This window comes from Somniosus microcephalus, chromosome 32 (genome assembly GCF_052327205.1).
Source record: "Somniosus microcephalus isolate GS21.2 chromosome 32, FLI_Smic_1.0, whole genome shotgun sequence".
Classification (NCBI taxonomy): Eukaryota; Metazoa; Chordata; class Chondrichthyes; order Squaliformes; family Somniosidae; genus Somniosus; species Somniosus microcephalus.
Genome location: NC_141018.1, coordinates 39,360,666 through 39,385,676, shown reverse-complemented (window position 1 = coordinate 39,385,676; position 25,011 = coordinate 39,360,666). Strand labels below are relative to the sequence as shown.

At 46.1% G+C, this 25,011-nt stretch overlaps 5 non-coding genes across 5 annotated transcripts; all 5 read left to right on the top strand.

Annotated features, from left to right (window-relative positions):
• Nucleotides 1-1,701: 1,701 nt before the first annotated feature.
• Nucleotides 1,702-1,918, top strand: LOC147097478 (small nucleolar RNA U3). The gene has a single exon (XR_015074393.1). It is a non-coding gene; the product is annotated as a small nucleolar RNA U3 (small nucleolar RNA).
• A 5,146-nt stretch (nt 1,919-7,064) lies between these two features.
• LOC147097477 (small nucleolar RNA U3) lies at nt 7,065-7,281 on the top strand. Its single transcript, XR_015074392.1, has one exon. It is a non-coding gene; the product is annotated as a small nucleolar RNA U3 (small nucleolar RNA).
• Nucleotides 7,282-12,427: 5,146 nt separating this feature from the next.
• LOC147097476 (small nucleolar RNA U3) lies at nt 12,428-12,644 on the top strand. Its single transcript, XR_015074415.1, has one exon. It is a non-coding gene; the product is annotated as a small nucleolar RNA U3 (small nucleolar RNA).
• Nucleotides 12,645-18,055: 5,411 nt separating this feature from the next.
• Nucleotides 18,056-18,272, top strand: LOC147097475 (small nucleolar RNA U3). The gene has a single exon (XR_015074391.1). It is a non-coding gene; the product is annotated as a small nucleolar RNA U3 (small nucleolar RNA).
• Nucleotides 18,273-23,418: 5,146 nt separating this feature from the next.
• On the top strand, nt 23,419-23,635 carry LOC147097474 (small nucleolar RNA U3). Its single transcript, XR_015074390.1, has one exon. It is a non-coding gene; the product is annotated as a small nucleolar RNA U3 (small nucleolar RNA).
• The last annotated feature ends 1,376 nt before the right edge of the window (nt 23,636-25,011 follow it).

Sequence of the window (25,011 nt, the reverse complement as noted above, 5' to 3'; positions counted from 1 at the left end):
ATTCATTTAAGAGACGTGAGTTCAAATCCCACCACGGCAGCTGGGGAATTTTAATTCAGTTAATTAAATAAATCTGGAATAAAAAGCTAGTGTCAGTAATGGTGACCATGTAACTACTGGAATGTCGTAAAAACCCATCTGGTTCACTAATGTCCTTTAGGGAAGGAAATCTGTCGTCCTTACCCGGTCTGGCCTATATGTGACTCCAGACCCACCGCAACGTGGTTGACTCTTAACTGCCCTCTGTGGTTCAAGGCGGCTCACCACCACCTTCTCAAGGGCAATTAGGGATGGGCAATAAATACCAACCTTGCCAGCAACGCCCACATCCCAGGAACGAAGAAAAACCCAACCAACCTTAAAAAAGTGACATGAGGAAATACTTTTTTACATAATGAGTGATTAGGCTTTGGAATGCACTGCCTGATAGGGCGGTGGATACAGATTCAATTGCAGCCTTCAAAAAGGAATTGGATAAATACTTGAAGGAGAAAAAATTGCAGGGATATGGGGAAAGAGCGGGGGGAGTGGGACTGACTGGATTGCTCTTTGAAAGAGCCGGCATAGACTCGATGGGCCGAATGGCCTCCTTCTGTGCTGCACTATTCTATGATTCTATGATTCTGGTTGGTGATGAGGGAATGGAGTTCGTGGTCAGGGCCGAAGATGTCAGATTCAATCTTCCCAAGTTCATCTGGAGGAAGTTAAAGCATCCCCGTCAGATAGAAAAATACTACAGGTGCTGGGAATCCGAAATTACAACAGAAAATGCTGGAAAAACTCAGCAGGCCAGGCAACATCCGTGGAGAGAGAAATAGAGTCAACGTTTCAGATCGAAACCCTTCGTCAGGACTGAAAAAACACAGGAAATGAAACAGATTAAAAGGCCAGTTTGGGGGCCGGGAAATGGTGATGAGAGAACAAAAGAGAAGTGAAGAGACATTAAGAGGTATTCAAAACCAGACGAGATGGTGATAGGACTGGTGGAGAGTGGCTGTGAAACTGAGTCTGATCAAACATGAGAAGGGAAACTGAAAGCAATGAAGATGAACAAGGTTGAAGAGCCAAACGGAGATCCCGTCGAAGAGAAGAGCAGAACTTCTTCAAGGTAGGCATTCCTAGAGGGGGTGTGGCAGTGAGCCTTTTAATCTGTTTCATTTCCTGCTTTTTTCTCAGTCCTGACAAAGGGTTTCGACCTGAAACGTTGACTCTGCTTCTCTCTCCACGGATGTTGCCTGGCCTGCTGAGTTTTTCCAGCATTTTCTGTTGTTATCCGCGTAAGATGTTGCTCTGCTCCTCCGGCTCTATAATTCTTCATTTGCAGTTTCCAAAGCTGATTTTAAATCTTTTTCCCTCTTTATCTAACCCGCTGAACCCATCCGTGCGGTGGAGGGCGAGTTGCTGTTTAAATCTCTCAGAGCGGGGCTTCCACCCACTGAGTGAATCAATGAGCAGGACAGTCGCTGGAGACAGGCTGCTAATATATGCAAATCACCTGCCTGCTGGGTAATGGCAGAATGACAGCAACTATATTTCTTTCTCACACAATTATAATTATATTTACAAAGGGTGATTTGTATATTGTATATATAGTGGATTCCGCACTGACCGCTGTGAATGGGCGCGAAGCGGGTGGGAGCTCAGCCTCTGTTAAAGGGGGTGTGCTGAGTGTGGAGAGCGGTGTGGCGGCCAATGTTAGGTAAGACTATACTTTTAGGGATCATTTCTATAGTTTTTAACTTGAGAAATGTGTTCTGAAGTGTCTGGTCTCACTAACCACGAGGAGGAGTTAAAGCGTTTCCTCCTGAGCGTGAAGCGGGCTGCGAGTGTTGCTTTGTGCAAGAGCTTGTGGCCATTGATGACCGTTCCCTTCTTTCTGTGTGAGAGTTGTGGAAGGAGGAAACGCATTCTGAGTGGTTAGTTTTTTTCATACTGAAAAATAAGATCAAGATTTCTTTTGTGAAAACCAACTCTTGGTTTGCTGTGGCTGTAATTCGAGCTCTATTCCAACAGAGGGCCCTCGTGTAAAGACAGTGTCCGGCTGCATCAAGCTGTGCAGAGGCCTCGGTTCGCAAACACCGGATCTTTAAAACCTAAAAATAAGACAATTTTTTCTTATTGTCTTACTTTCGTTTTTGATTTTTGCCCACCTGACATTGTCATCTGCCGACCTGAAACGTTAACTCTGATTCTCTCTCCACAGATGCTGCCTGACCTTCTCAGTCTTTCCAGCATTTTCAGTATTTATTGCATAAGATTCCTGTTCTAAAAAGGGTACGCTAAGCTGGACGCACTGCACCTATTTGCCTCAATTTTAAATACTGCTACCTTAGCATCTTCAGTGTAGGCATCGGTCTTATGGGTTTGTCATATTCTGCCTATCAGGAGTGACAGGAGATTGCAGTGGACATCCCATATACTCACCGGCAGTAAAATACTGCAATAAGAGATTAATATGCTTGCTAACTCATACTCGGCATTTATCAAGGCGCGGGCTTCAGTTCATAGGCAACTGCGACTGCTATGGAAGCCACTCTGCTGTTGTGAATACAAGACCTAAATGTTGAGAGAAAGACAAACAACAACAAGTCCGAAATTTATTGCTGTACATCAGCAGCACAAATGGACCTCACAACTGAGAAATTCCTTCCCTCAGGCTTCTTACAATCTATCAATGTCGAAAACCCGTGATTGGCAGCAACTAACCAGGACTTCTTGTTCTGCCGAAGGGTCACCGGCCTGAAACGTTAACTCTGTTTCTCTCTCCACAGATGCTGCCTGACCTGCTGAGTGTTTCCAGCATTTTATGTTTTTATTAAAGATTGCAGCATCCGCAGTATTTTGCTTTTGTATTCATGTCAGTAACGTGATAGTTTGACGTATTCCGCTTCCTGTATCGATTCATTTATCAACTTGCACCTTATTATTCCCCATGTTATTTCAAAGTGCAAAGTGAAAATCTTCCTGAATATCCCCCGATCTGACACTTCCTCTCTTCCATCGCTGCCTCAGGTTTTCTCCGTGTTTGACTCATCAGGTACCGTTGCTATTTAAGTGTTATAAGTCAGCCGTGGCTCAGCGGGTAGCACTCTCGCCACTGAGACAGAAGGCTGTGGGTCAAAGCCCACTCAGTGAAACTTGAGCACAAAATCCAGGGTCACACTCCAGTGCAGTACTGAGGGAGCGCCGCACTGTCGGAGGGGCAGTACTGAGGGAGCGCCGCACTTTCGCAAGGGCAGTACTGAGGGAGCGCCGCACTGTCGGAGGGGCAGTACTGAGGGAGCACTGCACTGTCGGAGGGGCAGTACTGAGGGAGCGCTGCACTGTCGTAGGGCAGTACTGAGGGAGCGCCGCACTGTCGGAGGGGCAGTACTGAGGGAGCGCCGCACTGTTGGAGGGGCAGAACTGAGGGAGCACTGCGCTGTTGGCGGGGCAGTACTGAGGGAGCGCTGCACTGTCGGATGGTGGCCTCTTTCGGATAAGATGTTAAACCGAGGCCCCGTCTGCTTTCTCAGGTGGATGTAGAAGATTCCACTGACACTATTCGAAGAAGAGCAGGGGAGTTCTCCCCGGTGTCCTGGCCGATATTTATCCCTCAACCAACATCACTAAAATAAGATTATCTGGTCATTATCACATCGCTGCTTGTGGGATTTTGCTGTGCGCAAATTATCTGCCACATTTCCTACATTACAACAGTAACTACACCTCAAAACTTCGATTGGCTGTAAAGCACTTTGGGACAACGTCCTGTGGTTGTGAAAGGCGCTATAGAAATGCAAGTCTCTTTGCTTTTTACCTATCTGAGGGCTGGAAGAGCTTTCTATCAGCTTCACTCCAGTATTCGGGTTATACTCGGTTCTGTGGGACCAGATCTGCTGGAAATATGCAGTTCTCTGCCCCTCCAAGCATCAGGGGGAGAGAGACAACAGCAGGAATTGGCAACCTATATGACTGCTTAATGTCAACTAAAAAATCCTAACCAGGTCAAGTGTGGTCTGGAGCTGGTGATCTACTGGAACAGACCTGCGCCTGTTATCACGTTACTGAGGGATATGTGCACCCTGGTAGGTGACAGACAGGTGGACCTCAGGGGAAGGTCTTTGATAGGATATCGCACATGTACATATTGGATGTGTTCTCCAAATTGGGGCTCGGAAGAGAATCCACAATTTGATCAAATTGCTCCACTCCTGGGGATCGGGTTTGGAGGGGCTGGGGTGTACACCAGGAACTGGGAGGTCAAATCAACATTGTAAAGAAACAGCTGTCTATGCGGGTGCAGCACATTCTCTGGAAAAGCCTGATGGTCAGTTGTGGTGTGTTCTTGGTGCCTGTGTACGTGGCACAGGTCAGTGGGACACCTTTCCCACTTTTATCTCCCAGTAAGCTTCCAGTCAGAGTTTGGGATGAAGGAGGTTGTAGGGCAGGAGGAGGTTACAGGGAAGGAGGAGGTTACAGATAGGGTAGGCTGCGACCGTGGAGTGATTTAAATAAGGGGATGAGAATTTTAAATTTAAGGCTTTTGTAGATTATGAGCCAACATAGATCAGTGAGGTCAGAGAGGTGCGTGAGTGGAACTTTTTACAGGATAGGATATGGGTAAAGAAAGAGATAGAACGTGCCTTTGTATGGAGAATAGCAGAGGATTGGATTAACTGAAGTTTATGGAGGATGGGAGGCTGGCCTGGAGAGCATTGGAATAGTCAAATCTGGAATTGGTCTCGGCATGGCTGAGGTAGAGGCAGGGGCAATGTTACAGAAGTGGAAGTAGGAGGTCGTTGTGATGGTGAGGATGTGGGAACTGAATTCGGGGATTAACTGGACGTTAAGGTTGCAAATAGTCTGGTTCAGTTTGAGAAGTGGCCGGAAAGGGGTTTCAGATAATTAAGGAACTTGTACGAATATTGAACTTGTAGAAAATCATAGAATGATTAGGCAGAGTCAACATGGTTTTATGAAAGGGAAATCGTGTTTATCAAATTTATTAGAGTATTTTGAGGATGTAATTAGCAGGGTAGCTAAAGGGGAATAGGCAAGGCCCAGCGTGCTGGACACGGGTACGGTAGCGCAGTGGTTATGATACTGGACTTGTATTCCAGAGACCGGGATCTCATGATCTGGCAGATGGGAGTTCAAATCACCACCACAGGCAGCTGGGGAATTTAAATTCAATTAATTAAATAAATCTGGAATTAAAAACTAGTGTCAGTAATGGTGTATTATTTTAAACTGAATTAGGACACAAGTTCAAACTATTAAACGGTAATTTTAGGACTGATATCGAGACATTCTCCTTGACACATACAGTGATCAGCACTTGGAATGGACTCTGAACAGAGTGATGGAGGTGATATTACTGGATTCATTTAAGAGACGTGAGTTCAAATCCCACCACGGCAGCTGGGGAATTTTAATTCAGTTAATTAAATAAATCTGGAATAAAAAGCTAGTGTCAGTAATGGTGACCATGTAACTACTGGAATGTCGTAAAAACCCATCTGGTTCACTAATGTCCTTTAGGGAAGGAAATCTGTCGTCCTTACCCGGTCTGGCCTATATGTGACTCCAGACCCACCGCAACGTGGTTGACTCTTAACTGCCCTCTGTGGTTCAAGGCGGCTCACCACCACCTTCTCAAGGGCAATTAGGGATGGGCAATAAATACCAACCTTGCCAGCAACGCCCACATCCCAGGAACGAAGAAAAACCCAACCAACCTTAAAAAAGTGACATGAGGAAATACTTTTTTACATAATGAGTGATTAGGCTTTGGAATGCACTGCCTGATAGGGCGGTGGATACAGATTCAATTGCAGCCTTCAAAAAGGAATTGGATAAATACTTGAAGGAGAAAAAATTGCAGGGATATGGGGAAAGAGCGGGGGGAGTGGGACTGACTGGATTGCTCTTTGAAAGAGCCGGCATAGACTCGATGGGCCGAATGGCCTCCTTCTGTGCTGCACTATTCTATGATTCTATGATTCTGGTTGGTGATGAGGGAATGGAGTTCGTGGTCAGGGCCGAAGATGTCAGATTCAATCTTCCCAAGTTCATCTGGAGGAAGTTAAAGCATCCCCGTCAGATAGAAAAATACTACAGGTGCTGGGAATCCGAAATTACAACAGAAAATGCTGGAAAAACTCAGCAGGCCAGGCAACATCCGTGGAGAGAGAAATAGAGTCAACGTTTCAGATCGAAACCCTTCGTCAGGACTGAAAAAACACAGGAAATGAAACAGATTAAAAGGCCAGTTTGGGGGCCGGGAAATGGTGATGAGAGAACAAAAGAGAAGTGAAGAGACATTAAGAGGTATTCAAAACCAGACGAGATGGTGATAGGACTGGTGGAGAGTGGCTGTGAAACTGAGTCTGATCAAACATGAGAAGGGAAACTGAAAGCAATGAAGATGAACAAGGTTGAAGAGCCAAACGGAGATCCCGTCGAAGAGAAGAGCAGAACTTCTTCAAGGTAGGCATTCCTAGAGGGGGTGTGGCAGTGAGCCTTTTAATCTGTTTCATTTCCTGCTTTTTTCTCAGTCCTGACAAAGGGTTTCGACCTGAAACGTTGACTCTGTTTCTCTCTCCACGGATGTTGCCTGGCCTGCTGAGTTTTTCCAGCATTTTCTGTTGTTATCCGCGTAAGATGTTGCTCTGCTCCTCCGGCTCTATAATTCTTCATTTGCAGTTTCCAAAGCTGATTTTAAATCTTTTTCCCTCTTTATCTAACCCGCTGAACCCATCCGTGCGGTGGAGGGCGAGTTGCTGTTTAAATCTCTCAGAGCGGGGCTTCCACCCACTGAGTGAATCAATGAGCAGGACAGTCGCTGGAGACAGGCTGCTAATATATGCAAATCACCTGCCTGCTGGGTAATGGCAGAATGACAGCAACTATATTTCTTTCTCACACAATTATAATTATATTTACAAAGGGTGATTTGTATATTGTATATATAGTGGATTCCGCACTGACCGCTGTGAATGGGCGCGAAGCGGGTGGGAGCTCAGCCTCTGTTAAAGGGGGTGTGCTGAGTGTGGAGAGCGGTGTGGCGGCCAATGTTAGGTAAGACTATACTTTTAGGGATCATTTCTATAGTTTTTAACTTGAGAAATGTGTTCTGAAGTGTCTGGTCTCACTAACCACGAGGAGGAGTTAAAGCGTTTCCTCCTGAGCGTGAAGCGGGCTGCGAGTGTTGCTTTGTGCAAGAGCTTGTGGCCATTGATGACCGTTCCCTTCTTTCTGTGTGAGAGTTGTGGAAGGAGGAAACGCATTCTGAGTGGTTAGTTTTTTTCATACTGAAAAATAAGATCAAGATTTCTTTTGTGAAAACCAACTCTTGGTTTGCTGTGGCTGTAATTCGAGCTCTATTCCAACAGAGGGCCCTCGTGTAAAGACAGTGTCCGGCTGCATCAAGCTGTGCAAAGGCCTCGGTTCGCAAACACCGGATCTTTAAAACCTAAAAATAAGACAATTTTTTCTTATTGTCTTACTTTCGTTTTTGATTTTTGCCCACCTGACATTGTCATCTGCCGACCTGAAACGTTAACTCTGATTCTCTCTCCACAGATGCTGCCTGACCTTCTCAGTCTTTCCAGCATTTTCAGTATTTATTGCATAAGATTCCTGTTCTAAAAAGGGTACGCTAAGCTGGACGCACTGCACCTATTTGCCTCAATTTTAAATACTGCTACCTTAGCATCTTCAGTGTAGGCATCGGTCTTATGGGTTTGTCATATTCTGCCTATCAGGAGTGACAGGAGATTGCAGTGGACATCCCATATACTCACCGGCAGTAAAATACTGCAATAAGAGATTAATATGCTTGCTAACTCATACTCGGCATTTATCAAGGCGCGGGCTTCAGTTCATAGGCAACTGCGACTGCTATGGAAGCCACTCTGCTGTTGTGAATACAAGACCTAAATGTTGAGAGAAAGACAAACTACAACAAGTCCGAAATTTATTGCTGTACATCAGCAGCACAAATGGACCTCACAACTGAGAAATTCCTTCCCTCGGGCTTCTTACAATCTATCAATGTCGAAAACCCGTGATTGGCAGCAACTAACCAGGACTTCTTGTTCTGCCGAAGGGTCACCGGCCTGAAACGTTGACTCTGTTTCTCTCTCCACAGATGCTGCCTGACCTGCTGAGTGTTTCCAGCATTTTATGTTTTTATTAAAGATTGCAGCATCCGCAGTATTTTGCTTTTGTATTCATGTCAGTAACGTGATAGTTTGACGTATTCCGCTTCCTGTATCGATTCATTTATCAACTTGCACCTTATTATTCCCCATGTTATTTCAAAGTGCAAAGTGAAAATCTTCCTGAATATCCCCCGATCTGACACTTCCTCTCTTCCATCGCTGCCTCAGGTTTTCTCCGTGTTTGACTCATCAGGTACCGTTGCTATTTAAGTGTTATAAGTCAGCCGTGGCTCAGCGGGTAGCACTCTCGCCACTGAGACAGAAGGCTGTGGGTCAAAGCCCACTCAGTGAAACTTGAGCACAAAATCCAGGGTCACACTCCAGTGCAGTACTGAGGGAGCGCCGCACTGTCGGAGGGGCAGTACTGAGGGAGCGCCGCACTTTCGCAAGGGCAGTACTGAGGGAGCGCCGCACTGTCGGAGGGGCAGTACTGAGGGAGCACTGCACTGTCGGAGGGGCAGTACTGAGGGAGCGCTGCACTGTCGTAGGGGCAGTACTGAGGGAGCGCCGCACTGTCGGAGGGGCAGTACTGAGGGAGCGCCGCACTGTTGGAGGGGCAGAACTGAGGGAGCACTGCGCTGTTGGCGGGGCAGTACTGAGGGAGCGCTGCACTGTCGGATGGTGGCCTCTTTCGGATAAGATGTTAAACCGAGGCCCCGTCTGCTTTCTCAGGTGGATGTAGAAGATTCCACTGACACTATTCGAAGAAGAGCAGGGGAGTTCTCCCCGGTGTCCTGGCCGATATTTTTCCCTCAACCAACATCACTAAAATAAGATTATCTGGTCATTATCACATCGCTGCTTGTGGGATTTTGCTGTGCGCAAATTATCTGCCACATTTCCTACATTACAACAGTAACTACACCTCAAAACTTCGATTGGCTGTAAAGCACTTTGGGACAACGTCCTGTGGTTGTGAAAGGCGCTATAGAAATGCAAGTCTCTTTGCTTTTTACCTATCTGAGGGCTGGAAGAGCTTTCTATCAGCTTCACTCCAGTATTCGGGTTATACTCGGTTCTGTGGGACCAGATCTGCTGGAAATATGCAGTTCTCTGCCTCTCCAAGCATCAGGGGGAGAGAGACAACAGCAGGAATTGGCAACCTATATGACTGCTTAATGTCAACTAAAAAATCCTAACCAGGTCAAGTGTGGTCTGGAGCTGGTGATCTACTGGAACAGACCTGCGCCTGTTATCACGTTACTGAGGGATATGTGCACCCTGGTAGGTGACAGACAGGTGGACCTCAGGGGAAGGTCTTTGATAGGATATCGCACATGTACATATTGGATGTGTTCTCCAAATTGGGGCTCGGAAGAGAATCCACAATTTGATCAAATTGCTCCACTCCTGGGGATCGGGTTTGGAGGGGCTTGGGTGTACACCAGGAACTGGGAGGTCAAATCAACATTGTAAAGAAACAGCTGTCTATGCGGGTGCAGCACATTCTCTGGAAAAGCCTGATGGTCAGTTGTGGTGTGTTCTTGGTGCCTGTGTACGTGGCACAGGTCAGTGGGACACCTTTCCCACTTTTATCTCCCAGTAAGCTTCCAGTCAGAGTTTGGGATGAAGGAGGTTGTAGGGCAGGAGGAGGTTACAGGGAAGGAGGAGGTTACAGATAGGGTAGGCTGCGACCGTGGAGTGATTTAAATAAGGGGATGAGAATTTTAAATTTAAGGCTTTTGTAGATTATGAGCCAACATAGATCAGTGAGGTCAGAGAGGTGCGTGAGTGGAACTTTTTACAGGATAGGATATGGGTAAAGAAAGAGATAGAACGTGCCTTTGTATGGAGAATAGCAGAGGATTGGATTAACTGAAGTTTATGGAGGATGGGAGGCTGGCCTGGAGAGCATTGGAATAGTCAAATCTGGAATTGGTCTCGGCATGGCTGAGGTAGAGGCAGGGGCAATGTTACAGAAGTGGAAGTAGGAGGTCGTTGTGATGGTGAGGATGTGGGAACTGAATTCGGGGATTAACTGGACGTTAAGGTTGCAAATAGTCTGGTTCAGTTTGAGAAGTGGCCGGAAAGGGGTTTCAGATAATTAAGGAACTTGTACGAATATTGAACTTGTAGAAAATCATAGAATGATTAGGCAGAGTCAACATGGTTTTATGAAAGGGAAATCGTGTTTATCAAATTTATTAGAGTATTTTGAGGATGTAATTAGCAGGGTAGCTAAAGGGGAATAGGCAAGGCCCAGCGTGCTGGACACGGGTACGGTAGCGCAGTGGTTATGATACTGGACTTGTATTCCAGAGACCGGGATCTCATGATCTGGCAGATGGGAGTTCAAATCACCACCACAGGCAGCTGGGGAATTTAAATTCAGTTAATTAAATAAATCTGGAATTAAAAACTAGTGTCAGTAATGGTGTATTATTTTAAACTGAATTAGGACACAAGTTCAAACTATTAAACGGTAATTTTAGGACTGATATCGAGACATTCTCCTTGACACATACAGTGATCAGCACTTGGAATGGACTCTGAACAGAGTGATGGAGGTGATATTACTGGATTCATTTAAGAGACGTGAGTTCAAATCCCACCACGGCAGCTGGGGAATTTTAATTCAGTTAATTAAATAAATCTGGAATAAAAAGCTAGTGTCAGTAATGGTGACCATGTAACTACTAGAATGTCGTAAAAACCCATCTGGTTCACTAATGTCCTTTAGGGAAGGAAATCTGTCGTCCTTACCCGGTCTGGCCTATATGTGACTCCAGACCCACAGCAACGTGGTTGACTCTTAACTGCCCTCTGTGGTTCAAGGCGGCTCACCACCACCTTCTCAAGGGCAATTAGGGATGGGCAATAAATACCAACCTTGCCAGCAACGCCCACATCCCAGGAACGAAGAAAAACCCAACCAACCTTAAAAAAGTGACATGAGGAAATACTTTTTTACATAATGAGTGATTAGGCTTTGGAATGCACTGCCTGATAGGGCGGTGGATACAGATTCAATTGCAGCCTTCAAAAAGGAATTGGATAAATACTTGAAGGAGAAAAAATGCAGGGATATGGGGAAAGAGCGGGGGGAGTGGGACTGACTGGATTGCTCTTTGAAAGAGCCGGCATAGACTCGATGGGCCGAATGGCCTCCTTCTGTGCTGCACTATTCTATGATTCTATGATTCTGGTTGGTGATGAGGGAATGGAGTTCGTGGTCAGGGCCGAAGATGTCAGATTCAATCTTCCCAAGTTCATCTGGAGGAAGTTAAAGCATCCCCGTCAGATAGAAAAATACTACAGGTGCTGGGAATCCGAAATTACAACAGAAAATGCTGGAAAAACTCAGCAGGCCAGGCAACATCCGTGGAGAGAGAAATAGAGTCAACGTTTCAGATCGAAACCCTTCGTCAGGACTGAAAAAACACAGGAAATGAAACAGATTAAAAGGCCAGTTTGGGGGCCGGGAAATGGTGATGAGAGAACAAAAGAGAAGTGAAGAGACATTAAGAGGTATTCAAAACCAGACGAGATGGTGATAGGACTGGTGGAGAGTGGCTGTGAAACTGAGTCTGATCAAACATGAGAAGGGAAACTGAAAGCAATGAAGATGAACAAGGTTGAAGAGCCAAACGGAGATCCCGTCGAAGAGAAGAGCAGAACTTCTTCAAGGTAGGCATTCCTAGAGGGGGTGTGGCAGTGAGCCTTTTAATCTGTTTCATTTCCTGCTTTTTTCTCAGTCCTGACAAAGGGTTTCGACCTGAAACGTTGACTCTGTTTCTCTCTCCACGGATGTTGCCTGGCCTGCTGAGTTTTTCCAGCATTTTCTGTTGTTATCCGCGTAAGATGTTGCTCTGCTCCTCCGGCTCTATAATTCTTCATTTGCAGTTTCCAAAGCTGATTTTAAATCTTTTTCCCTCTTTATCTAACCCGCTGAACCCATCCGTGCGGTGGAGGGCGAGTTGCTGTTTAAATCTCTCAGAGCGGGGCTTCCACCCACTGAGTGAATCAATGAGCAGGACAGTCGCTGGAGACAGGCTGCTAATATATGCAAATCACCTGCCTGCTGGGTAATGGCAGAATGACAGCAACTATATTTCTTTCTCACACAATTATAATTATATTTACAAAGGGTGATTTGTATATTGTATATATAGTGGATTCCGCACTGACCGCTGTGAATGGGCGCGAAGCGGGTGGGAGCTCAGCCTCTGTTAAAGGGGGTGTGCTGAGTGTGGAGAGCGGTGTGGCGGCCAATGTTAGGTAAGACTATACTTTTAGGGATCATTTCTATAGTTTTTAACTTGAGAAATGTGTTCTGAAGTGTCTGGTCTCACTAACCACGAGGAGGAGTTAAAGCGTTTCCTCCTGAGCGTGAAGCGGGCTGCGAGTGTTGCTTTGTGCAAGAGCTTGTGGCCATTGATGACCGTTTCCTTCTTTCTGTGTGAGAGTTGTGGAAGGAGGAAACGCATTCTGAGTGGTTAGTTTTTTTCATACTGAAAAATAAGATCAAGATTTCTTTTGTGAAAACCAACTCTTGGTTTGCTGTGGCTGTAATTCGAGCTCTTTTCCAACAGAGGGCCCTCGTGTAAAGACAGTGTCCGGCTGCATCAAGCTGTGCAAAGGCCTCGGTTCGCAAACACCGGATCTTTAAAACCTAAAAATAAGACAATTTTTTCTTATTGTCTTACTTTCGTTTTTGATTTTTGCCCACCTGACATTGTCATCTGCCGACCTGAAACGTTAACTCTGATTCTCTCTCCACAGATGCTGCCTGACCTTCTCAGTCTTTCCAGCATTTTCAGTATTTATTGCATAAGATTCCTGTTCTAAAAACGGTACGCTAAGCTGGACGCACTGCACCTATTTGCCTCAATTTTAAATACTGCTATCTTAGCATCTTCAGTGTAGGCATCGGTCTTATGGGTTTGTCATATTCTGCCTATCAGGAGTGACAGGAGATTGCAGTGGACATCCCATATACTCACCGGCAGTAAAATACTGCAATAAGAGATTAATATGCTTGCTAACTCATACTCGGCATTTATCAAGGCGCGGGCTTCAGTTCATAGGCAACTGCGACTGCTATGGAAGCCACTCTGCTGTTGTGAATACAAGACCTAAATGTTGAGAGAAAGACAAACTACAACAAGTCCGAAATTTATTGCTGTACATCAGCAGCACAAATGGACCTCACAACTGAGAAATTCCTTCCCTCGGGCTTCTTACAATCTATCAATGTCGAAAACCCGTGATTGGCAGCAACTAACCAGGACTTCTTGTTCTGCCGAAGGGTCACCGGCCTGAAACGTTAACTCTGTTTCTCTCTCCACAGATGCTGCCTGACCTGCTGAGTGTTTCCAGCATTTTATGTTTTTATTAAAGATTGCAGCATCCGCAGTATTTTGCTTTTGTATTCATGTCAGTAACGTGATAGTTTGACGTATTCCGCTTCCTGTATCGATTCATTTATCAACTTGCACCTTATTATTCCCCATGTTATTTCAAAGTGCAAAGTGAAAATCTTCCTGAATATCCCCCGATCTGACACTTCCTCTCTTCCATCGCTGCCTCAGGTTTTCTCCGTGTTTGACTCATCAGGTACCGTTGCTATTTAAGTGTTATAAGTCAGCCGTGGCTCAGCGGGTAGCACTCTCGCCACTGAGACAGAAGGCTGTGGGTCAAAGCCCACTCAGTGAAACTTGAGCACAAAATCCAGGGTCACACTCCAGTGCAGTACTGAGGGAGCGCCGCACTGTCGGAGGGGCAGTACTGAGGGAGCGCCGCACTTTCGCAAGGGCAGTACTGAGGGAGCGCCGCACTGTCGGAGGGGCAGTACTGAGGGAGCACTGCACTGTCGGAGGGGCAGTACTGAGGGAGCGCTGCACTGTCGTAGGGGCAGTACTGAGGGAGCGCTGCACTGTCGTAGGGGCAGTACTGAGGGAGCGCTGCACTGTCGTAGGGGCAGTACTGAGGGAGCGCCGCACTGTCGGAGGGGCAGTACTGAGGGAGCACTGCACTGTCGGAGGGGCAGTACTGAGGGAGCGCTGCACTGTCGTAGGGGCAGTACTGAGGGAGCGCCGCACTGTCGGAGGGGCAGTACTGAGGGAGCACTGCACTGTCGGAGGGGCAGTACTGAGGGAGCGCTGCACTGTCGTAGGGGCAGTACTGAGGGAGCGCCGCACTGTCGGAGGGGCAGTACTGAGGGAGCGCCGCACTGTTGGAGGGGCAGAACTGAGGGAGCACTGCGCTGTTGGCGGGGCAGTACTGAGGGAGCGCTGCACTGTCGGATGGTGGCCTCTTTCGGATAAGATGTTAAACCGAGGCCCCGTCTGCTTTCTCAGGTGGATGTAGAAGATTCCACTGACACTATTCGAAGAAGAGCAGGGGAGTTCTCCCCGGTGTCCTGGCCGATATTTATCCCTCAACCAACATCACTAAAATAAGATTATCTGGTCATTATCACATCGCTGCTTGTGGGATTTTGCTGTGCGCAAATTATCTGCCACATTTCCTACATTACAACAGTAACTACACCTCAAAACTTCGATTGGCTGTAAAGCACTTTGGGACAACGTCCTGTGGTTGTGAAAGGCGCTATAGAAATGCAAGTCTCTTTGCTTTTTACCTATCTGAGGGCTGGAAGAGCTTTCTATCAGCTTCACTCCAGTATTCGGGTTATACTCGGTTCTGTGGGACCAGATCTGCTGGAAATATGCAGTTCTCTGCCTCTCCAAGCATCAGGGGGAGAGAGACAACAGCAGGAATTGGCAACCTATATGACTGCTTAATGTCAACTAAAAAATCCTAACCAGGTCAAGTGTGGTCTGGAGCTGGTGATCTACTGGAACAGACCTGCGCCTGTTATCACGTTACTGAGGGATATGTGCACCCTGGTAGGTGACAGACAGGTGGACCTCAGGGGAAGGTCTTTGATAGGATATCGCACATGTACATATTGGATGTGTTCTCCAAATTGGGGCTCGGAAGAGAATCCACAATTTGATCAAATTGCTCCACTCCTGGGGATCGGGTTTGGAGGGGCTGGGGTGTACACCAGGAACTGGGAGGTCAAATCAACATTGTAAAGAAACAGCTGTCTATGCGGGTGCAGCACATTCTCTGGAAAAGCCTGATGGTCAGTTGTGGTGTGTTCTTGGTGCCTGTGTACGTGGCACAGGTCAGTGGGACACCTTTCCCACTTTTATCTCCCAGTAAGCTTCCAGTCAGAGTTTGGGATGAAGGAGGTTGTAGGGCAGGAGGAGGTTACAGGGAAGGAGGAGGTTACAGATAGGGTAGGCTGCGACCGTGGAGTGATTTAAATAAGGGGATGAGAATTTTAAATTTAAGGCTTTTGTAGATTATGAGCCAACATAGATCAGTGAGGTCAGAGAGGTGCGTGAGTGGAACTTTTTACAGGATAGGATATGGGTAAAGAAAGAGATAGAACGTGCCTTTGTATGGAGAATAGCAGAGGATTGGATTAACTGAAGTTTATGGAGGATGGGAGGCTGGCCTGGAGAGCATTGGAATAGTCAAATCTGGAATTGGTCTCGGCATGGCTGAGGTAGAGGCAGGGGCAATGTTACAGAAGTGGAAGTAGGAGGTCGTTGTGATGGTGAGGATGTGGGAACTGAATTCGGGGATTAACTGGACGTTAAGGTTGCAAATAGTCTGGTTCAGTTTGAGAAGTGGCCGGAAAGGGGTTTCAGATAATTAAGGAACTTGTACGAATATTGAACTTGTAGAAAATCATAGAATGATTAGGCAGAGTCAACATGGTTTTATGAAAGGGAAATCGTGTTTATCAAATTTATTAGAGTATTTTGAGGATGTAATTAGCAGGGTAGCTAAAGGGGAATAGGCAAGGCCCAGCGTGCTGGACACGGGTACGGTAGCGCAGTGGTTATGATACTGGACTTGTATTCCAGAGACCGGGATCTCATGATCTGGCAGATGGGAGTTCAAATCACCACCACAGGCAGCTGGGGAATTTAAATTCAATTAATTAAATAAATCTGGAATTAAAAACTAGTGTCAGTAATGGTGTATTATTTTAAACTGAATTAGGACAAGAGTTCAAACTATTAAACGGTAATTTTAGGACTGATATCGAGACATTCTCCTTGACACATACAGTGATCAGCACTTGGAATGGACTCTGAACAGAGTGATGGAGGTGATATTACTGGATTCATTTAAGAGACGTGAGTTCAAATCCCACCACGGCAGCTGGGGAATTTTAATTCAGTTAATTAAATAAATCTGGAATAAAAAGCTAGTGTCAGTAATGGTGACCATGTAACTACTGGAATGTCGTAAAAACCCATCTGGTTCACTAATGTCCTTTAGGGAAGGAAATCTGTCGTCCTTACCCGGTCTGGCCTATATGTGACTCCAGACCCACCGCAACGTGGTTGACTCTTAACTGCCCTCTGTGGTTCAAGGCGGCTCACCACCACCTTCTCAAGGGCAATTAGGGATGGGCAATAAATACCAACCTTGCCAGCAACGCCCACATCCCAGGAACGAAGAAAAACCCAACCAACCTTAAAAAAGTGACATGAGGAAATACTTTTTTACATAATGAGTGATTAGGCTTTGGAATGCACTGCCTGATAGGGCGGTGGATACAGATTCAATTGCAGCCTTCAAAAAGGAATTGGATAAATACTTGAAGGAGAAAAAATTGCAGGGATATGGGGAAAGAGCGGGGGGAGTGGGACTGACTGGATTGCTCTTTGAAAGAGCCGGCATAGACTCGATGGGCCGAATGGCCTCCTTCTGTGCTGCACTATTCTATGATTCTATGATTCTGGTTGGTGATGAGGGAATGGAGTTCGTGGTCAGGGCCGAAGATGTCAGATTCAATCTTCCCAAGTTCATCTGGAGGAAGTTAAAGCATCCCCGTCAGATAGAAAAATACTACAGGTGCTGGGAATCCGAAATTACAACAGAAAATGCTGGAAAAACTCAGCAGGCCAGGCAACATCCGTGGAGAGAGAAATAGAGTCAACGTTTCAGATCGAAACCCTTCGTCAGGACTGAAAAAACACAGGAAATGAAACAGATTAAAAGGCCAGTTTGGGGGCCGGGAAATGGTGATGAGAGAACAAAAGAGAAGTGAAGAGACATTAAGAGGTATTCAAAACCAGACGAGATGGTGATAGGACTGGTGGAGAGTGGCTGTGAAACTGAGTCTGATCAAACATGAGAAGGGAAACTGAAAGCAATGAAGATGAACAAGGTTGAAGAGCCAAACGGAGATCCCGTCGAAGAGAAGAGCAGAACTTCTTCAAGGTAGGCATTCCTAGAGGGGGTGTGGCAGTGAGCCTTTTAATCTGTTTCATTTCCTGCTTTTTTCTCAGTCCTGACAAAGGGTTTCGACCTGAAACGTTGACTCTGTTTCTCTCTCCACGGATGTTGCCTGGCCTGCTGAGTTTTTCCAGCATTTTCTGTTGTTATCCGCGTAAGATGTTGCTCTGCTCCTCCGGCTCTATAATTCTTCATTTGCAGTTTCCAAAGCTGATTTTAAATCTTTTTCCCTCTTTATCTAACCCGCTGAACCCATCCGTGCGGTGGAGGGCGAGTTGCTGTTTAAATCTCTCAGAGCGGGGCTTCCACCCACTGAGTGAATCAATGAGCAGGGCAGTCGCTGGAGACAGGCTGCTAATATATGCAAATCACCTGCCTGCTGGGTAATGGCAGAATGACAGCAACTATATTTCTTTCTCACACAATTATAATTATATTTACAAAGGGTGATTTGTATATTGTATATATAGTGGATTCCGCACTGACCGCTGTGAATGGGCGCGAAGCGGGTGGGAGCTCAGCCTCTGTTAAAGGGGGTGTGCTGAGTGTGGAGAGCGGTGTGGCGGCCAATGTTAGGTAAGACTATACTTTTAGGGATCATTTCTATAGTTTTTAACTTGAGAAATGTGTTCTGAAGTGTCTGGTCTCACTAACCACGAGGAGGAGTTAAAGCGTTTCCTCCTGAGCGTGAAGCGGGCTGCGAGTGTTGCTTTGTGCAAGAGCTTGTGGCCATTGATGACCGTTCCCTTCTTTCTGTGTGAGAGTTGTGGAAGGAGGAAACGCATTCTGAGTGGTTAGTTTTTTTCATACTGAAAAATAAGATCAAGATTTCTTTTGTGAAAACCAACTCTTGGTTTGCTGTGGCTGTAATTCGAGCTCTATTCCAACAGAGGGCCCTCGTGTAAAGACAGTGTCCGGCTGCATCAAGCTGTGCAGAGGCCTCGGTTCGCAAACACCGGATCTTTAAAACCTAAAAATAAGACAATTTTTTCTTATTGTCTTACTTTCGTTTTTGATTTTTGCCCACCTGACATTGTCATCTGCCGACCTGAAACGTTAACTCTGATTCTCTCTCCACAGATGCTGCCTGACCTTCTCAGTCTTTCCAGCATTTTCAGTATTTATTGCATAAGATTCCTGTTCTAAAAAGGGTACGCTAAGCTGGACGCACTGCACCTATTTGCCTCAATTTTAAATACTGCTACCTTAGCATCTTCAGTGTAGGCATCGGTCTTATGGGTTTGTCATATTCTGCCTATCAGGAGTGACAGGAGATTGCAGTGGACATCCCATATACTCACCGGCAGTAAAATACTGCAATAAGAGATTAATATGCTTGCTAACTCATACTCGGCATTTATCAAGGCGCGGGCTTCAGTTCATAGGCAACTGCGACTGCTATGGAAGCCACTCTGCTGTTGTGAATACAAGACCTAAATGTTGAGAGAAAGACAAACAACAACAAGTCCGAAATTTATTGCTGTACATCAGCAGCACAAATGGACCTCACAACTGAGAAATTCCTTCCCTCAGGCTTCTTACAATCTATCAATGTCGAAAACCCGTGATTGGCAGCAACTAACCAGGACTTCTTGTTCTGCCGAAGGGTCACCGGCCTGAAACGTTAACTCTGTTTCTCTCTCCACAGATGCTGCCTGACCTGCTGAGTGTTTCCAGCATTTTATGTTTTTATTAAAGATTGCAGCATCCGCAGTATTTTGCTTTTGTATTCATGTCAGTAACGTGATAGTTTGACGTATTCCGCTTCCTGTATCGATTCATTTATCAACTTGCACCTTATTATTCCCCATGTTATTTCAAAGTGCAAAGTGAAAATCTTCCTGAATATCCCCCGATCTGACACTTCCTCTCTTCCATCGCTGCCTCAGGTTTTCTCCGTGTTTGACTCATCAGGTACCGTTGCTATTTAAGTGTTATAAGTCAGCCGTGGCTCAGCGGGTAGCACTCTCGCCACTGAGACAGAAGGCTGTGGGTCAAAGCCCACTCAGTGAAACTTGAGCACAAAATCCAGGGTCACACTCCAGTGCAGTACTGAGGGAGCGCCGCACTGTCGGAGGGGCAGTACTGAGGGAGCGCCGCACTTTCGCAAGGGCAGTACTGAGGGAGCGCCGCACTGTCGGAGGGGCAGTACTGAGGGAGCACTGCACTGTCGGAGGGGCAGTACTGAGGGAGCGCTGCACTGTCGTAGGGCAGTACTGAGGGAGCGCCGCACTGTCGGAGGGGCAGTACTGAGGGAGCGCCGCACTGTTGGAGGGGCAGAACTGAGGGAGCACTGCGCTGTTGGCGGGGCAGTACTGAGGGAGCGCTGCACTGTCGGATGGTGGCCTCTTTCGGATAAGATGTTAAACCGAGGCCCCGTCTGCTTTCTCAGGTGGATGTAGAAGATTCCACTGACACTATTCGAAGAAGAGCAGGGGAGTTCTCCCCGGTGTCCTGGCCGATATTTATCCCTCAACCAACATCACTAAAATAAGATTATCTGGTCATTATCACATCGCTGCTTGTGGGATTTTGCTGTGCGCAAATTATCTGCCACATTTCCTACATTACAACAGTAACTACACCTCAAAACTTCGATTGGCTGTAAAGCACTTTGGGACAACGTCCTGTGGTTGTGAAAGGCGCTATAGAAATGCAAGTCTCTTTGCTTTTTACCTATCTGAGGGCTGGAAGAGCTTTCTATCAGCTTCACTCCAGTATTCGGGTTATACTCGGTTCTGTGGGACCAGATCTGCTGGAAATATGCAGTTCTCTGCCCCTCCAAGCATCAGGGGGAGAGAGACAACAGCAGGAATTGGCAACCTATATGACTGCTTAATGTCAACTAAAAAATCCTAACCAGGTCAAGTGTGGTCTGGAGCTGGTGATCTACTGGAACAGACCTGCGCCTGTTATCACGTTACTGAGGGATATGTGCACCCTGGTAGGTGACAGACAGGTGGACCTCAGGGGAAGGTCTTTGATAGGATATCGCACATGTACATATTGGATGTGTTCTCCAAATTGGGGCTCGGAAGAGAATCCACAATTTGATCAAATTGCTCCACTCCTGGGGATCGGGTTTGGAGGGGCTGGGGTGTACACCAGGAACTGGGAGGTCAAATCAACATTGTAAAGAAACAGCTGTCTATGCGGGTGCAGCACATTCTCTGGAAAAGCCTGATGGTCAGTTGTGGTGTGTTCTTGGTGCCTGTGTACGTGGCACAGGTCAGTGGGACACCTTTCCCACTTTTATCTCCCAGTAAGCTTCCAGTCAGAGTTTGGGATGAAGGAGGTTGTAGGGCAGGAGGAGGTTACAGGGAAGGAGGAGGTTACAGATAGGGTAGGCTGCGACCGTGGAGTGATTTAAATAAGGGGATGAGAATTTTAAATTTAAGGCTTTTGTAGATTATGAGCCAACATAGATCAGTGAGGTCAGAGAGGTGCGTGAGTGGAACTTTTTACAGGATAGGATATGGGTAAAGAAAGAGATAGAACGTGCCTTTGTATGGAGAATAGCAGAGGATTGGATTAACTGAAGTTTATGGAGGATGGGAGGCTGGCCTGGAGAGCATTGGAATAGTCAAATCTGGAATTGGTCTCGGCATGGCTGAGGTAGAGGCAGGGGCAATGTTACAGAAGTGGAAGTAGGAGGTCGTTGTGATGGTGAGGATGTGGGAACTGAATTCGGGGATTAACTGGACGTTAAGGTTGCAAATAGTCTGGTTCAGTTTGAGAAGTGGCCGGAAAGGGGTTTCAGATAATTAAGGAACTTGTACGAATATTGAACTTGTAGAAAATCATAGAATGATTAGGCAGAGTCAACATGGTTTTATGAAAGGGAAATCGTGTTTATCAAATTTATTAGAGTATTTTGAGGATGTAATTAGCAGGGTAGCTAAAGGGGAATAGGCAAGGCCCAGCATGCTGGACACGGGTACGGTAGCGCAGTGGTTATGATACTGGACTTGTATTCCAGAGACCGGGATCTCATGATCTGGCAGATGGGAGTTCAAATCACCACCACAGGCAGCTGGGGAATTTAAATTCAATTAATTAAATAAATCTGGAATTAAAAACTAGTGTCAGTAATGGTGTATTATTTTAAACTGAATTAGGACACAAGTTCAAACTATTAAACGGTAATTTTAGGACTGATATCGAGACATTCTCCTTGACACATACAGTGATCAGCACTTGGAATGGACTCTGAACAGAGTGATGGAGGTGATATTACTGGATTCATTTAAGAGACGTGAGTTCAAATCCCACCACGGCAGCTGGGGAATTTTAATTCAGTTAATTAAATAAATCTGGAATAAAAAGCTAGTGTCAGTAATGGTGACCATGTAACTACTGGAATGTCGTAAAAACCCATCTGGTTCACTAATGTCCTTTAGGGAAGGAAATCTGTCGTCCTTACCCGGTCTGGCCTATATGTGACTCCAGACCCACCGCAACGTGGTTGACTCTTAACTGCCCTCTGTGGTTCAAGGCGGCTCACCACCACCTTCTCAAGGGCAATTAGGGATGGGCAATAAATACCAACCTTGCCAGCAACGCCCACATCCCAGGAACGAAGAAAAACCCAACCAACCTTAAAAAAGTGACATGAGGAAATACTTTTTTACATAATGAGTGATTAGGCTTTGGAATGCACTGCCTGATAGGGCGGTGGATACAGATTCAATTGCAGCCTTCAAAAAGGAATTGGATAAATAATTGAAGGAGAAAAAATTGCAGGGATATGGGGAAAGAGCGGGGGGAGTGGGACTGACTGGATTGCTCTTTGAAAGAGCCGGCATAGACTCGATGGGCCGAATGGCCTCCTTCTGTGCTGCACTATTCTATGATTCTATGATTCTGGTTGGTGATGAGGGAATGGAGTTCGTGGTCAGGGCCGAAGATGTCAGATTCAATCTTCCCAAGTTCATCTGGAGGAAGTTAAAGCATCCCCGTCAGATAGAAAAATACTACAGGTGCTGGGAATCCGAAATTACAACAGAAAATGCTGGAAAAACTCAGCAGGCCAGGCAACATCCGTGGAGAGAGAAATAGAGTCAGCGTTTCAGATCGAAACCCTTCGTCAGGACTGAAAAAACACAGGAAATGAAACAGATTAAAAGGCCAGTTTGGGGGCCGGGAAATGGTGATGAGAGAACAAAAGAGAAGTGAAGAGACATTAAGAGGTATTCAAAACCAGACGAGATGGTGATAGGACTGGTGGAGAGTGGCTGTGAAACTGAGTCTGATCAAACATGAGAAGGGAAACTGAAAGCAATGAAGATGAACAAGGTTGAAGAGCCAAACGGAGATCCCGTCGAAGAGAAGAGCAGAACTTCTTCAAGGTAGGCATTCCTAGAGGGGGTGTGGCAGTGAGCCTTTTAATCTGTTTCATTTCCTGCTTTTTTCTCAGTCCTGACAAAGGGTTTCGACCTGAAACGTTGACTCTGTTTCTCTCTCCACGGATGTTGCCTGGCCTGCTGAGTTTTTCCAGCATTTTCTGTTGTTATCCGCGTAAGATGTTGCTCTGCTCCTCCGGCTCTATAATTCTTCATTTGCAGTTTCCAAAGCTGATTTTAAATCTTTTTCCCTCTTTATCTAACCCGCTGAACCCATCCGTGCGGTGGAGGGCGAGTTGCTGTTTAAATCTCTCAGAGCGGGGCTTCCACCCACTGAGTGAATCAATGAGCAGGACAGTCGCTGGAGACAGGCTGCTAATATATGCAAATCACCTGCCTGCTGGGTAATGGCAGAATGACAGCAACTATATTTCTTTCTCACACAATTATAATTATATTTACAAAGGGTGATTTGTATATTGTATATATAGTGGATTCCGCACTGACCGCTGTGAATGGGCGCGAAGCGGGTGGGAGCTCAGCCTCTGTTAAAGGGGGTGTGCTGAGTGTGGAGAGCGGTGTGGCGGCCAATGTTAGGTAAGACTATACTTTTAGGAATCATTTCTATAGTTTTTAACTTGAGAAATGTGTTCTGAAGTGTCTGGTCTCACTAACCACGAGGAGGAGTTAAAGCGTTTCCTCCTGAGCGTGAAGCGGGCTGCGAGTGTTGCTTTGTGCAAGAGCTTGTGGCCATTGATGACCGTTCCCTTCTTTCTGTGTGAGAGTTGTGGAAGGAGGAAACGCATTCTGAGTGGTTAGTTTTTTTCATACTGAAAAATAAGATCAAGATTTCTTTTGTGAAAACCAACTCTTGGTTTGCTGTGGCTGTAATTCGAGCTCTATTCCAACAGAGGGCCCTCGTGTAAAGACAGTGTCCGGCTGCATCAAGCTGTGCAGAGGCCTCGGTTCGCAAACACCGGATCTTTAAAACCTAAAAATAAGACAATTTTTTCTTATTGTCTTACTTTCGTTTTTGATTTTTGCCCACCTGACATTGTCATCTGCCGACCTGAAACGTTAACTCTGATTCTCTCTCCACAGATGCTGCCTGACCTTCTCAGTCTTTCCAGCATTTTCAGTATTTATTGCATAAGATTCCTGTTCTAAAAACGGTACGCTAAGCTGGACGCACTGCACCTATTTGCCTCAATTTTAAATACTGCTACCTTAGCATCTTCAGTGTAGGCATCGGTCTTATGGGTTTGTCATATTCTGCCTATCAGGAGTGACAGGAGATTGCAGTGGACATCCCATATACTCACCGGCAGTAAAATACTGCAATAAGAGATTAATATGCTTGCTAACTCATACTCGGCATTTATCAAGGCGCGGGCTTCAGTTCATAGGCAACTGCGACTGCTATGGAAGCCACTCTGCTGTTGTGAATACAAGACCTAAATGTTGAGAGAAAGACAAACTACAACAAGTCCGAAATTTATTGCTGTACATCAGCAGCACAAATGGACCTCACAACTGAGAAATTCCTTCCCTCAGGCTTCTTACAATCTATCAATGTCGAAAACCCGTGATTGGCAGCAACTAACCAGGACTTCTTGTTCTGCCGAAGGGTCACCGGCCTGAAACGTTAACTCTGTTTCTCTCTCCACAGATGCTGCCTGACCTGCTGAGTGTTTCCAGCATTTTATGTTTTTATTAAAGATTGCAGCATCCGCAGTATTTTGCTTTTGTATTCATGTCAGTAACGTGATAGTTTGACGTATTCCGCTTCCTGTATCGATTCATTTATCAACTTGCACCTTATTATTCCCCATGTTATTTCAAAGTGCAAAGTGAAAATCTTCCTGAATATCCCCCGATCTGACACTTCCTCTCTTCCATCGCTGCCTCAGGTTTTCTCCGTGTTTGACTCATCAGGTACCGTTGCTATTTAAGTGTTATAAGTCAGCCGTGGCTCAGCGGGTAGCACTCTCGCCACTGAGACAGAAGGCTGTGGGTCAAAGCCCACTCAGTGAAACTTGAGCACAAAATCCAGGGTCACACTCCAGTGCAGTACTGAGGGAGCGCCGCACTGTCGGAGGGGCAGTACTGAGGGAGCGCCGCACTTTCGCAAGGGCAGTACTGAGGGAGCGCCGCACTGTCGGAGGGGCAGTACTGAGGGAGCACTGCACTGT